This window comes from Sciurus vulgaris (genome assembly GCF_902686455.1).
Source record: "Sciurus vulgaris genome assembly, chromosome: X".
Taxonomy (NCBI): domain Eukaryota; kingdom Metazoa; phylum Chordata; class Mammalia; order Rodentia; family Sciuridae; genus Sciurus; species Sciurus vulgaris.
This window is the reverse complement of record NC_136471.1, coordinates 85,968,025-85,983,479: the sequence shown is the minus strand read 5'-3', so window position 1 is coordinate 85,983,479 and position 15,455 is coordinate 85,968,025. Positions and strand designations below refer to the sequence as shown.

At 40.0% G+C, this 15,455-nt stretch overlaps 1 long non-coding RNA gene across 1 annotated transcript in view; it reads left to right on the top strand.

The window, feature by feature from the left end:
• LOC306651493 overlaps positions 1 to 12,036 on the top strand; it is a 543,249-nt gene extending 531,213 nt beyond the window's left edge. The window contains exons 2-3 of the long non-coding RNA XR_013761149.1: positions 10,036 to 10,178; positions 11,346 to 12,036. This is a non-coding gene — a long non-coding RNA (uncharacterized lncRNA). The remainder of the gene's footprint in view (positions 1 to 10,035; positions 10,179 to 11,345) is intronic.
• Positions 12,037 to 15,455: the final 3,419 nt, after the last annotated feature.

The window sequence follows — 15,455 nt, the reverse complement described above, 5'->3', positions numbered from 1 at the left end:
AGTCAACCAGATGCACCTACCCACACATTGACTCTTGAGCTCTGGAGGTAATTAAGTAGTAATCATGAGTAGAAGTGGTGGTACAGAACTAAGGGTGAGCTCCTAAGTCAAAATGGCAGTTATAGAAAAAGAGTGTCCAATACTAACAGTACAGCATATAGTGCCTTGGGGTAATAGTATAGTAATATCCTCAACATACAAGTCCTACAGTGTGAAATCAGGATGATACCTTTGGCTATGTAGCCCTAATCCACATTATCCAGCTTTCTCCAGAATTCTGTGAGCCCTTCCAATATCATTTGATGTATTATTGAATGCCTAAATCAGAGTTGGCCACTGATGCTTGCAGCTCAGATTACTGCCTGCTAAACTGAGCTTTCTCTTGAGCCATACCCTCATGGTAGAAGGCCAAAAGGTCAGGAGTGAAATTTATTTATTAATCTACCACACCCAGCAAAGGGACTGAGCACATGCTGGGAGATCCATGGCATTAAATGTCTAATGTTGTTTTCATGCTACCTACTTCCTCCTACCCCCAGATAAAAGCTTCATCAGCACCATGACTAAGTATTACAAGTATTCAATCAAAATTACTGCCACTGTCCCTCCTAATTTTGACATCATGGGTATACCACCATGATACTAGGGGTTAATTTGTTAACACTCTAATGTAACTACAGAAATCCTTACAAGTTAGGTAGGCCCAGAAGGTGATAAGGAGGGATTTCAGAGTGTACCCTACAAATAGAGGGCATTTGGAGTCAGCCTTAATAATGTGTAACCTTCAGAGCTGCTCCCAACCTATTCCACTCTTCTTTACCTCATTCTATTGGCAGGAGCAGAGAGGAGAAACATATGACCAGACAACCCTTCTTAACTGACAACCTGAGCTTACATTGTGGTTGCCACAGACATTTAGTTTCTCAATGTGACAACAGGCCTCTTGGCTCAGGCAGGAATTCATGGGTTAGCCAAGAAGTTGGCAAACTTGGGACTGTGCCAGACCTTATGTGTGAGTCCACTGTCAGTACCCTATAGATAATTTACTGCTGCTACACGTCCCCTTGCTATACTCTAGCAATTAGCAAGGATGCATCTTTGTGGGAATTGGAAGGCAGTATCATAATCCTGTCCTCCCAACCCTGCCCCCAGCCTATAATTGCTGAAGGAATCTCTTTCCCACTATAGAATGAAGGCTCTAACCTTCTGCCCCTCTTCTCAGCTCCTGATCTTTGGCTTAAAGTCATCCCCTTTGTTTTAGATTTCCGTCTATAACAAAATACCAGAAATAATCAATTCATAAAGAGAAAACATTTATTTTGGCTCACAATTTAAGAGGTTCCAATCTGTGATTGGTTGGCCCTCTTGCTTTGGGCCTGGGGCTAAGCTATACATAATGGTAGCAGCATATGGCAGAGCAAAACCACTCACTTCATGACCTGAAGCAAAAGAGAGGGGGTGGGGGTGCTGGGGTCCTACTCTCCTCTTTGAGGGCATGCCCTAAATAACTTAAAGACTTCCCACTAGGCCCCACCTCTCAAAGGTTCTACCCAATAGTGACATCCTGGAGTCCAAGCCTTTACGACATGGACCATAGGTAGGCATTCAAGATGCAAACTACAGTACTTCTATACACATGAAGCAAAAGAAAACTAAGGCCAAATATTCTCCTACCATGTTTGAAAGTTTACCAATCCAACCTCTGCCCTGAAATGACTTTTTCTGGCACTAAGAACAGTCTGCTGAAGTCTGAGGTGCTTAACAGATTCACAATGTTCTTGCTTTTGATGTTCACAGCAATCTTCTGATGTCCATATTATTTGTCATATTTAACATATGAGGAAACTGAATCATAGCCTAATCAAGAAATGTCTCATGTTGTACCTGGACAGGTAATGAGCTCCTTTTACTGCACGCAAATAGAGTCTGACTGTCCTGTCTGGAAATCAGTAGGAAAGGTTATTTGTCAGATGACAGAAGGAGTATAGTGTTGAACAGATGACCTTCATTTCAACCTACTACTTTATATTTCTAAGTAGCAGAGAAAAGTCTCAAACTCAAGTTATTTGCCTCATCATTCTCAGCACAATACATAATTCCACTGGATTATGCTCCTTGGATTACATAAGGTACTTGAAATCAGGACCATTTCTTTTATATCATGTTTATGTTCTGTACCCAACATGTCATAGAGTCTGCATTATATATGTAATTGTTGATTTAACTTCTTGTTGATTTAAAGTCAGTAATAAACTCTTGTAGTCACTGTATGCCAGGCATGGCTCTGAATGCTTTTCATCTATTAACTAAATTAATGGTGACACTAAAACTCTAAGGTATATACTATTATCTACAGGCAAGGGAAACTAACATTGTTGGTAAGTTTTGGAGCAACAATTCAAACCCAAGCAGTCTGGCCTCACAATCCTGCCCCTAAGCATTCCATTCTGCTACCTCTCAGTATATAATGAATATATACATGCTTATTCTTCATAAGTACAGTTTACTAACCCAACGAGAAGCACCATTTCAAACATACAGAATACTTGAAGTCAGCAATTAGAATGGAAGTCACTTGGCTAACACAAGACTATGTCCTAACCAGGGCAGATGTGGCCTTGAGACCACTGGAGCTCCCATCTGTCTGGCTCTCTTTTCCTTCTCTTCCCAGGCATCCCAGCTGGGGCCTTCTCCTTATATTGTTCCTGTTCACCAGTTATATAAAGCCTGGCCCCACCTCAGCCTGGATTTCCTCCCTTCCCTTGTCAAATTCCCAGACAGAGGAAAACAACCCAATATCCCCTGGCTCACATCCTCCAAACCAGCAGGAGCACTGCCCTACCAAAGGCATGAGTAACAGGAGATTCAGATCTACGGATGTGCCCAGCCCAGCAGAGAGCACAAGCCCTAACCCAAAATGCATGAGAGTAGAAGATACTACTTTAAGGCTTCAGCCTCCCAGGTGGGGGCAGGGGAAGCATATTCTCCTTGCTGTGACAGTCATGATTTGTAAACTCGGTCCCTGCTAAACAACACAGCTTCTATCCACAGTGTGATACAGATGAAAACCCAGGGAAGCAGAAGCAGTGGGATAATTTTGATAATAATAACCACTTCATTCATTCAGTTCTTACTCTGACACAAACTTTGTTGAATACTACCAATCATCGTGTCTCACTAAGACCTTATCAACAATCCTGTGAAGCAGGTGCTATTAGGCACTTACTTTATAAATGAAACACTCAGAAGTTAATTGCCTTGCTCAAAGTCACATAGAAAAGAGTCAAGTTTGGTATCCAAGACTAGCTGAGGCTCGAGTTGCGCTCTTAATGACTACCCTCTGCTACTTTCCTAATGGTCTCTCAGAGCACTTCTTGTCCTACCATGTGAGCATTCAGAGCTCACAGGTAGGATTAACGTGGGTGTTGCCATCTTACATGACCATATTGCATCAGGTGCTGGCCTAGCTCCTCTCTTGCTGTGTTTCATGAGCCACACCTCTCACATTACAGACAATGGCAGTGAGGACCAGAAAATTAAATCAATTTACTTGAGGTCCTTAACGACAAGGCCACTCCCAGTCCAGCAAGCCTTCCTCACACCTCCCTCCTTGAGTGATACCTACAGAATCAAAGGATCAGATTGTCCTCAGATATTGGCGCCTCAGTGCTCCACCCCTTTTGCTTGAAATGCAAGCCAATTTTAACGTTTTTAACATCTACTGTGCAGGGCAGGGCAGCACTTGCCTCTAAACCCAGTAACTCAGGTAGCTGAGGCAGGAGGATCAACAGTTCAAGGTCAATCTTGCCAACCTAAGGAGAACCTGTCTCAAAATAGAAAATAAAAAGTGGTGAGATGTAGCTCAGCAGTAAAATACCCTGAGTTAAAATCCTCAGTACTGAAAAGAAAAAAGATGATTCAAACATCTATTATATTTTCTTATTCATATTCTCTCTCTCTCTCTCTCTCTCTCTCTCTCTCTCTCTCTCTCTCTCTCACACACACACACACACACACACACACAGAAACATGTGAAATGAGGTGGAGGAACAAATGTTCTAAAATTGTCCATCCTTTTACGTGTCAGAAAACCTAGAGCTGGGAATCCTCAGATCAAATGTTTGAAACTGTTTAGAATATCCTCAATTTTTCTCAAGTCAGTGAGGTTCAAAATATCTGACAAAATAACAATACATAGATAAGCTCATAGGTTCCCAAGCTCTCTATAGGAAATCTATACTCTCAGAAACTACCTTACATGTAAAATAGTGTGAAAAAATAACCTCTCCATTGAGGCTTCAAGTTGCAGGCTTGAAAAAAAAAATGTTTCATTAGGCTCAGCATGACCTATTACTTTGCTACCACTAGGTTTAGCATTACCTCTTATATTGATCTGCTTTCTAAATGTCAGTGCCTTTGGAGACAAAAGGGGATTGCTCAGGTCCCTGAAACCTCAGAGTATGCTGCAGACGGGCTAGGAATGAAGCACAAAGGTTCTGGGGGTAAGAGAGTACAGAAAAGTGAAGCAGTCATGACAAATACTAAATTCACTGGTTCTTAGTGTTTTGCCAAAGGACTTTAAAGACCATTTGACCAAGAACTTTCATTCCCTCACTCCTCAATCACCAACATCACTACATAGTGTTTACATATTCACTGTGACATTTCCATAAAGTAATGGCCTCATTGGTTTACATCTCTCTGCTGAATGATAGTTCATTATCCTTATGGAACCTCATTTTGAAGCCAGAATTGGGAACAGGCAGTTAGGGTAGAAACAGGGGATTGGGTCCAATTGAGGAAACAAATGCCTTGAAAGCCATCTGCCTCTGGAAGTTGGAGACTGTCCCTGGGAGAATGGAATGTCAAGAATCTCCAGAGTTCATTGATAACCAAATTTACCTGCCCTTATCAAGGGCTGAAAGCAGGGAGCTGCTAATTAATGCCCCCTGGGCCCTTGCCTGACTGAATCACTTTGGCCCTCCCCCTGCCTCATCCACTGCTCACTTTTTACATCTCACCTGCAAAACCATGCCTAGTCACACAGGCAGGAAGGAGAGATAAGTGGGGAGCGAACTAGAGAACAAAAGAGGCCTTAACCTACTTGGGACTTTGGAACATCAGCCATGGCCCCCTTCTCCCTCCTGGGAGAAGTCTGTATTATTACTATTAAATAAAACCTGCTCAATATGCTTGCCTTGGTGTGCTTCTCTAGTGTTCAAACTTCAACATTAGAGGGAGCAGAACTCGTCACCGGTAAACAGCGGTATCAGATTTGGAGGTCCCACCGAGATTTACGCCGAGGTACATGAGATTCTCTCTCCACACACCCCACATCTATTTGAGGTGCATCTTTCTGTCTCTTTATTTTTGGAGGGTAAAGTGGGTACCTGTCAGCTATCTAAATGCAGTTAGTGCAGCCGCCATCATTCAAGACTCGGGTGAGAGGCTTCCTGGCCTAGGCAAGTTTCCAATCACCTGCTCTGAACAGACCAGGCATGTTGGACTCTGCCAAAGCCATTTCCTACTTTTCTGTCCAGGCCCAGAGCACAATTGCCGTCATTACACAGTGTCCTTAGTACTGATCTACCCAGGATGCCTCGTGGCAGAAGAAGGGTTGGAACAACTGTGGGGTTCTCTGGCCTGGGCTACTCTTGGGCAGACCCCAAAGGTTCCTTCTCTAGACTCCCCATCCCAACATCCCTAAGGGGTATCCAGGATGATCCAGTTGACAAATGGCACTGAGGAAAAGTGCCAATTACCATTGCCTCCGAATGGGCTGCACCACACTCCACCACATCCACTCCTTCCTGGATGCTCCCCTTCCCTTGCCAGTCAGACATTAGGAATTCAAACTGTAGAATTAAGACCTGGGAAGATTAGTATGAAAATGCCCAGGTTCCCTTTGTTTTCATAATTAGTTTCACTAGTCTATCTAGAGTCTCCCCATTACTGTTCCTGTGCTTAAATGTTCTCACTGTGTTCTCTTTAAGCTGCAAGAGGGAGGCATTTAAAATCAACCCCTCCCATGAGACCCTCCAAGAAAAGGGCATTATACACCCAAGAACCAACAGATATCCCCTCACCCTCAGAGATTCCTTTAGTCTACAGGGCAAAAAGATAGGCAAAAATGCACATTTTTTACTTTTGTCATCATTTTCTTCATAATTAGGAGTTTATAGTGGCAGGGAGGAAAGCAGTAAGGCCCTTAAGTCTGAATCCTCCAAGGGTCTCTAGCATAGGGCAAACTAGGACCCTAGCACTTTGCCAAAGAAGGCCAGAAATAACTTTGGTAAAGCCAGGTAGTGAGAGACGGGATTTTCTGGACCGTAAGGAAGCTCAGTTAGGGAGACGTCCCTAATACTTCTAACTCATAAGGGAGCTTCTCTCTCAATAGTATTGCCAGGTTGGCCACTAGCCTGCATACTGGTAAATCACAAATTATCAAGAAAAGTGCCTTTTATATATTACCGTGCTTGACATCAATATTCTCTACCATGAGAGGAGAAAGCCTTGAGGAATCACCTACTAAGGGATGAAAATCAAGGGGACCCTCCCAACTTAAGACAGACAAAAATAAATTTAGGGAAGTTTTTAGAGGATCCTAATATATATTGAGATGTTTCAAAAATTTATGCCAGGTATTTGACTTCACCTGGAAAAATTATGCTATTAACCATCTAGAGCACAGACAGTTCCCAGAAACCATCCTAACTGGGATTCAAATAATGAGTAGGATGCCTAAAAAAAAAAAAAAAACTATTATGAGGTCTTCAGGAAAGTCCTGCTATTTTCATGGAGAGACTCAGGAAGGCAATAAGAAAACTCACCACCCTGAATCCTGATTCCATAGAGGGCCACCTACTTTTAAAGTACAAATTTATCAATCAGTCAGCCCCAAACATTTAGAGGAAATTACAAAAGTTAGCACGTGGCCCTGATCAATCCTTAGATGATCTTCTCCAGCTTGCATCTTCCATTTTTTAATAGAGATCAAAAAGAAAGAAAAGGGAGCATAAAGACAAGAAAAAGGACTTACTAAAGATCATTCAAAACCTTAAAGATCATTCAAAATGACAGAAACTTTTAATGCCTTGCAATAGTTCATGCGATTCACCCGTTTTAGGAGTTAAAAAGCAAACTGCCTAGTCCAAAACCTTAGAATAATTAAGCAGTAATTTCCTCACACCCTGTAGTTCTTACTCTGTTATCTGAAATTCCAGCTGCTGCTTGGTTTACTAAGTTAGATTTAAAAGATGGCTTTTCCTTTATATGCTAGAATCTGAATAGCAATTTCTGTTTGCCTTTGAGGAACCAGATAATGTATCTCAACTAACCTAGACAGTGTTGCCTCAGGATTTAGAGATGGCCCTCACCTGTTCCGGACAAACCTTAGCAAAGGATTTAACAAAATTCAGAGATAAAACATCTGTAATTGTTCTCCAGTATGTAAATAACATCCTTTATGTGCCTCCACCCAGGAGGAATATCAAAAGGCCATTGCAGAACTCCTAAACTTCTTAGTTAATAGGCATTATAAGATCTCAAAAAATAAAGCTTAATTATGCCATCAACAGGTTCAATATTACAGGAAAATAGCCACCATAGGACAATATTCTGCCCCAGGAATATCAAAAAGGGGCCTTACTTCAAGCTCCTGTCCTCAACTTACCTATCAAGCAAGATTTAACCTGTTTGTCACTGAGGGGAAAATAAATCCTGGATAGGCAGCCATAGGCAGCTCAATAACCAATGGCATATCTCAGTGAGGAGCTTAGCATAGTAGCTTCATTCTCAAAAGTAATGGAAAATAAGGTCTCAATTTTATTTGACATCCAAACCTGTCCTGATAGAAATGGCTAAAATGCCCTAGGCACAAAGTTTCTGCTAAAAGCTGTTATCTCAGCTCCTTCCACATCTCAGCCAAGGCTTACATTGAAATGTAAACAGAGGAAGCCTGAAGGATCAGTTGGAAACCTGTCTCAAACCCAAGAAAAAAAAAGTAAAAAGAGTCTTACCTGAACTCCTGCAAAAGTAAATTTTATGGTGCTTTACTAAAGTCATTAATGGCTGTATCATTTTTCCAGGACTCTTGTTTTTTTTTTTTGAATTCTATATTTTTTGAGCTCATGACTTTTTTTGATCAGTTCTATTTTTTTTATTCAAGTAGAGTTTTTGAACATCTGTTACATTGCAATGGAGATTCACCTATAAAGTTACAAGACCTTTGATTTTGTGTTATTTGTATGTCATGCTGTCTGACATCATGTTTTGTCTGTATCAAAACTGAGCGCTCCTAAAATTAAAATTAAAAATGTATCCAGACACTTTTAATTCACGTTTTAAAAAGGTTCAATTTAAATTGGGTAAACTAATAAAAGTAAAATGTCTTTAAAATAAAATCACAAGTCTCTAGGTGGTCAAACTAATAAAATGTTGATGTTAATAAAATGTCTAATATCAATTGTTTCTAAGACTTTTCTTCAACAGGAAAGAGATGGCAAATACTGTTCGGACACTTCTCTGATATCTTGGTTTTTACAAAAATAAGGGAATTAGAGTTAACATGCATGGGATTACTCAAATGTGTTTGTAGAGACATCTGATTAATTTACAAAGCTAAAATGCTAATTGTTAAATAACATCAAATACTCTTAACTCCTTAAATTCCATGGGGTAACATACTTAAACATTATTGGTGTTTTCATAGGTTGGTAAATAAAAAGGGTTTAAAATTGCTTTGTGTCATCACTAAACTAAAAGGTTTACTAAGAGTTATGTCCTAAGAGGTACAATTCTATATACAAAGGTTTCCAAAAGTTTCAACTGTGTTTCAATTAGAGTACTATAAATAACAAAATATTTAATCTTATTAAAATGGAGTAATTTATCTAAATTCAGAAATTTCTTAAGAGTTGTTTCAGAATGTGAACACAAAGGGGTCAACAGGAAAGAGAAAATAAAAGGTTCTAGATATGGAAATATATTTAGTGAAGAACAAAATCTTTCTGGGTAAGAAAGTGTTTATGTGATGAAATACATGAGGGTCCTAGTAAGTGCTAAGAAAGTCTGTGTAAGTAAAGGGCACATTTCAACAAGTTTGCATGTAACTAAGTAGGTTATATGTACATGAGACAATCAGTTAAAGCTATTTAAGGTTTTTCCTAAGGTGAAATACTACTGTACTGATATAAACCAAAGTTTAATCTATATGTTAAAATGACAAGGATTTCTTAGACTCTTTACTTTGTGTCTATTGTTTTATTCTTTAGAACAATTAATCTTAAAAATTTGGGTTTATACAATTATAGTTAAGCAACAATTGTGAGAGTATTGTACTACGTTAAAGAGTCTAAATTTTTCTTTAAAAGCTAAATTTGGAATGGTCATTCTTTGTATATTAAATGTGTTCATATTTTCCAGATATACAAGATTTTAAAGCAGGAAATTTATCAAGCTGCTCTTCTCCAAACTAAACTTGTCTGTAATGGTAATTCTAAATTCATAAATTTTATTGGGGATTTATTTCTATCATTTAATGTTCTATTATAGGACCTGTTATTAATAGGGTACATGTAAAATTTGTTACTTTTTACACTGAGATAAAATATTTTATATGTAAATGTATTTCTAAAAGTTAATGAGAGCCTGATTTGTTTAACAACAAAAGGTTAATATCGTGAAACATAAAAGCATTTTGCCACTTTGCCACACAAAAGGAAAGTTAAAAGCTCTCTCAGCCTTTATTTAATTCATGTTTTAGATATAATGTTAAATTGTGTTAACTAATGCTCATATAGACACAGAAATCAATATATGTAAACTTCTTTAAATGACATTTAAGAAAGAAGCAAAGATCAATATCAGAATTAGAACACTTAAGATTTGTAAAGAGTCACGCCTTACCTGAGATAAGGCTCTGCCTCCCACCTTACTGCATGTTAGAGTGGCTCCAAAATAAGTCAGACTTCAGCTTATTTAAAGTTATAGTCAAAAGATTGGTTCTTGTCGTAAAAGTACTGTGATCTGTAACAGGGCATATAATGTGGTGCTCAGCCAAAATTCAAGACAGATATTATACAAGCTGAATATATTTTTACTCTTGCTAATTTCATTTTGTAAAACTGTTACCTGTTAATGTTTTGCAGAAGTAGCTGCTTCAGGAACACACAACCTAGGTAACTTGTGATAATAAGCCATCACCTATAGAACAGATAGTGGTAATTTCCAGTACTAATACAGACTCCAGTTAAATAAAAGGGTAAATAACTGTAAAGTTACAGACATTGAAGTTAAAGCCCAGTACTCTTACTTTATGACTGGTGAGACTGGTTTGCTGGATGGTTAAGATCAAACTTAGAGATTGAGATTAAATATAGAGGCCAAGATAGACCAGTATTTGGATCTTGCCCTCAATCAGCCTGAATCCAGGGAACAAGAGGACTTCTCTAAGATGCTTTGCAACTCTGGGTGAGTCACACAACCTCCTGATCAGGGAGATTGATGAGACCACTAGAGGATGGAAAGCCAATCAGTGCACCTGCTGCAGAGGAGGGTCATGGAAAAAGGGAGACATCCCTTGATGCTTCCAAGGGAGGCCATCTCATCTAGGAGACCCTGCCTAACCAACTAAGGAGCTAAGAAGCTGCTCTCAAGTTCTCCATGAGCGAACCCTGTGGGAACTCAGCTGACTCTTTAACAGAAATAGGTCAATTTGACCAGCTTGATCTTAGACACCTAGCAAAACAGTTAAAACCAAAATATAACCATTCTTGGGCATTTAAAAGAAACAATAGTTAAATGTGACTTAAGATGTACACTTGTGTTAGCCCACTAGAATAAAGACTGGAAGCTACAAAAGAGAGATTCTTAGGCCAATGTGCCTGATAACTATCAAGAGAAACTGCCAGAGTCAGAAATTATAGTCAGTTTACACAGGTAGGCTTAATCTATGTTTGCTAGTATGATTATCTAGCCCTAAGTAACAGAAGTATAGAGATCTCTACTAAACACAGGCTATACCAATAAAGGGATATTTTACAAAAATCAGATGACATTAAGTAGCTTAACTATATACTCTGGGGACATCAATGACATTAAGAGTTATATGTTGTGTTTATACTCCTGATAACCTGGACAATGTTAAAGTTCCCAAATAAAGGCCTTGTCCTCTCCAGCCTTTGTTAGGCCCTGCTATGGGAAACATTTCTCAGTTCTTCCACCTCCTGGTGAGATATTGACTTCTGTTATCTTCATGATATTCATTGGCATGTTCGAGATGCTACAACATTTATTTTGTACTAATCTCATTTCAGTACTCATGTATTTTTGTTTGTCTGTCATAGAAGCACCCACCTCCAGGTGACTTTACAACCTGCTCTTCCCCAACCAGACTTCTACCTTGGACCCCTCAATTGACCCGATTTTTGAAAGGGAACTCCAAACTGCTTGCCCCTTGCTGCCTCCTTCCAGCTCCAAAGAAGCCAGAGTAGTTGCCACCCCCTTTCCTTACAGCAGTAAGGAGTTCCTAAAGCAAAAGGGGGGAATGAAGCCAGAATTGGGGACAGGCAGTTAGTGTAGAAATAGGGGATCGGGTCCAATCAAGGAAACTAACACCATGAAAGCCATCTGCCTCTGGAAGTTGGAGATTGCCCCTGGGAGAATGGAATGTCAAGGATCTCTGGAGCTCATTGATTACCAAATTTACCTGCCCTTATCAAGAACTCCAGGCAAGGAGCTGCTAATTAATGGCCCCTGGGTCGTTGCCTAGCTGAAATCGCTTTGGCCCTCCCCCTGCCCATTCCCTTCTCACTTTATGCATCTCACCTGCAAAACTAGGCCTAGTTACATAGGCAGGAAGGAGAGATAAGGCAGGAGAGAAATGGAGAACAAAAGAGACCTTAACCTATAAAAGATGTAGGGTGCACTCACTTCTTGGGATTCTAGAACATCAGCCATGGCCCCCTTCTCCCTCCTGGGAGAAGTCTGTAATATTACTAATTTTTAATAAAACCTGCTTAATATGCTTGCCTTGGTGTGTTTCTCTAGTGTTCAAACTTCAACATTAGAAGGAGCAGAACTCGTCACCGGTCAATGGCAGTATCATGAGCAACCCAAAATGTTACGTACTGATAGCAATACTAAGGCCCGGAGAAAAGAAAAAGCATTAGTCATTATTTTTTTCCATTTGATCAGTATTTTTCTTCAAAGAAAATGTCTCTTAAAGTGTGCTTTGGAATGCCTGAGTCAGAACCACCAGAAACAGAGTCTCTGTGAGTTAGAACCAAGGCATCTACATGGTTAACAAGCACCCTGTGAAAGAATATGGAAGATAATATTACTGCAACACAGCCCCTGAAGAAAAATGGAGGGAGGTGTGGTTAGGGAGGATGGAGGGGAACTAGTCAAGGCACAATGGGCTGTGGAGGAAAGGGACAGAAACTGAAAGGGAGGCCCTAAACCATGACTTTCCCCCATGGCTAATTAGTCCTAAAAGGAAGCACAGCAAATACCAATGGGCAAGATTTGAGTACTCACTCCATGGCATCTGGATTCTTATCGCCCCAGACAATGAGTTTCAACTTTTTTACAACTACCGTCCTAAATTAAAGTTTTAATAAGTTCAACTAGCCCCTGCTGGTCAAAACTGCATACACAGCTTCCAATGATTACATCATCCTCATTGTACCCTATAAAACCAAAATCCCCTCTGTAACTGGGGGCCATTTTCCCATTTGGATAATGGGTTCCAATGGCAACCGAGTCCACAAAGGAATAAAGGCTTCTCTGAAGGGTTATGAAAAATAATATTCCTATAAGACAGCTCCCCAAGAAAATGGAGGGATGGTGTGCCGGGGGGGGGGGAGGGGAAACTGGTCAAACATTAGACCTCTCCCAGTGCATTCCTGATAATAATGGGCCCTAAAGGAAAGGGGCAGATATGGATTGCCATGCCCTAAACCTTGGCCTTCCCCATGTCAACTTAGTCCTGAATGACAATGCTCATCCCTCTGAGTCTGGTTTTAACCTGTACAACTAGCCCCTGATGGTCAAAACTGCACATACACAGTTTCCAATGATTACTTCATCCTTATTGTACCCTATAAAACCAGAAACCGCTCTGTAACTGACAGCCATTTTCCCATCCAGAAGGTGGACCCAAATGGCACCCGAGTCTGTGAAGGAATAAAGGCTTCTCTGAATCCGTTGAGGTCTCCTTCCCATCCTTTTGCGCTTACATTCTCTGAATTCTTTGAAGTCTGCTTCCCGTTCTTTTGCACTTATACCCTGAGTGATTATGAGACAAAATGGAGTTTGAGAACCACAGCCTAAGAGTGAGCTAGCATTTCACTAATGTTGTCTTGCATTCTGTGAATATTTGTTGCTAATTAAGAGCTGAGGCTCCCTCTGCAAGCCTCACTAATCAAGACCTTGGGCAGCCTGATGCACCTCCATGGCCTGAGCCCAGACAGCTTTGATGCATCAGATGATTTCGAAGGAGTTCCAGACTGTATACTTTAAAAGAAAAACATCTAGGGGACATTCTCTAAATATCCAGATCTATTTTGAGAAGCCATTCAGTCATTCTTTCAAATATATAACCAGATCTGAGAGCTACTATTACTTCTCTGCATTATCAGTCAGAACACACCTACTTCAATCAGAGGTCTTCCTTTCTTGAAATCAAATTCAAAATTTCAGGGCTGGGGAGATAGCTCAGTTGGTAGAGTGCTTGCCTCACAAGCACAAGGCCCTGGGTTCAATCCCCAGCACCGCAAAAAAAAAAAAAAATATTCAAAATTTCATCACAAAAGCTTAAATTTCAACCTAAATGTTCCTGCCTTGCCTCTTCACAGCTTCTCAGGCCCTGTTTTTCTGCCCACTTCCTCATCTTCTTCCTTTCCTTAATAGGCTTAATTCCATACTTCAACCCCTCTTTCAGTTTTTTTCTTCTGTCACTCTCATGACTAAAACCTTCAGCCCTTTAACTGTCTCACAACATTTTGATGCAAAAAGCACAGACAAAGGCTCCTCTTGGTGTTCCAGCAACTTCTATTTAGCACAAGAGTTTACCTGTCATCATGCTAGACTATATGCACTGTATGCTTGTTACCTTGGCCATTTTTAAAGCTAAAACCATCAGATCACATCACCATAGGGGAATTGGGATGTAAAAAAAGTGGGAGGGTGAAACTCCCCCCTCTATGAATCATCCCAGAAAGTTCCAAAGGTTGGGAAATCCTGTGAATTTGAGCATGTCATAGGGCAATATCCAAAGTTATTGCTTAAATCTCCCAACTATCTGGTCTTTTAGGTATTTAATGTGTCCATTTCTTCACCTTTAAATCTATTCTGAACTAGAACTAGGGAACAAGAACCTTAAATCATTTGGAAAATATGCAAAGAAAAGTAGAGGTCCTTGGTGTCTTTTCTTGCTCACAGTGAGCCACTGGCTCTGTAGCAGGAGATAAGATGGTGTTGGCCCCAAGTTTTTCAGAGGGCTCTAGGAAAGAGAAAACACAAAGTGACTAAAGAGCAATGACTGCCCATCTAAAGCAAGTAGGGTGTTAGTTTGTGAGAAGGTAACTGAGGCTTAGGCAAACCTTTATTTAGCTGTACTTATTACAATTGCAGGATCAGAGACCTATACTTTATTTTCTCCCTAGAGGTTATTATGCTGATAATTCCTCAAGAGGGAAAAATTTACCAATACTATAAAAAATGGTGCACTTTTGAAAGTCTGATTGTATTGTGCATGCTCTGTAATTTCTTTGGTGAACTTTTTTACCTTTACATAATCTTAACAAATAACTTCAACTGAAAACCCCAGGAACATGTTTGGAATAAGTTCAAAGGTAAGTAGTAGGAATGACACTGAGGCACAGTCAGAGCATTCCAAGAATGTAATAAGGCTGGGAAGAAGCAAAGTGGCACCAACACACACTACCTGCATATGGGCTTCTCTAGATGTTTCTACCATATATAAAAACGTGTGTGTGTGTGTGTGTGTGTGTGTGTGTGTGTGTGTGTGTGTTGTGATATATTCAGATGATGGAATACTATCTATATAACAATGAAAATGAAAGAACTACAAATAGCAACTGTGATTCTCACACTTGAATGTGTACATAAATAATGGGAGGATCTTTCTAAAATGCAGAATTATTATTTAGTAGGTCTGGAGTGGAGCCTGAGATTCTATATTTCTAACAAGTTATGAAATGATGCTGATGCAGATGATCTGGTGACCAAATTTTGGGTACTAAGGGATTAGAGCATCTCTCAACAAAAGGAAAATATTCTCATCCTTTTATTCCATCAATGTGCTCTGTATCCCTCTCAAGCCCCACTGGCCTTGGATGCTCTTCCCAAACTATTTATCAGATTCCCACAAAGAGTTGCCTCAAGAGTCAAACAACTTTCTTTCAGGCCAATATTGTATTGCAAAATCCATT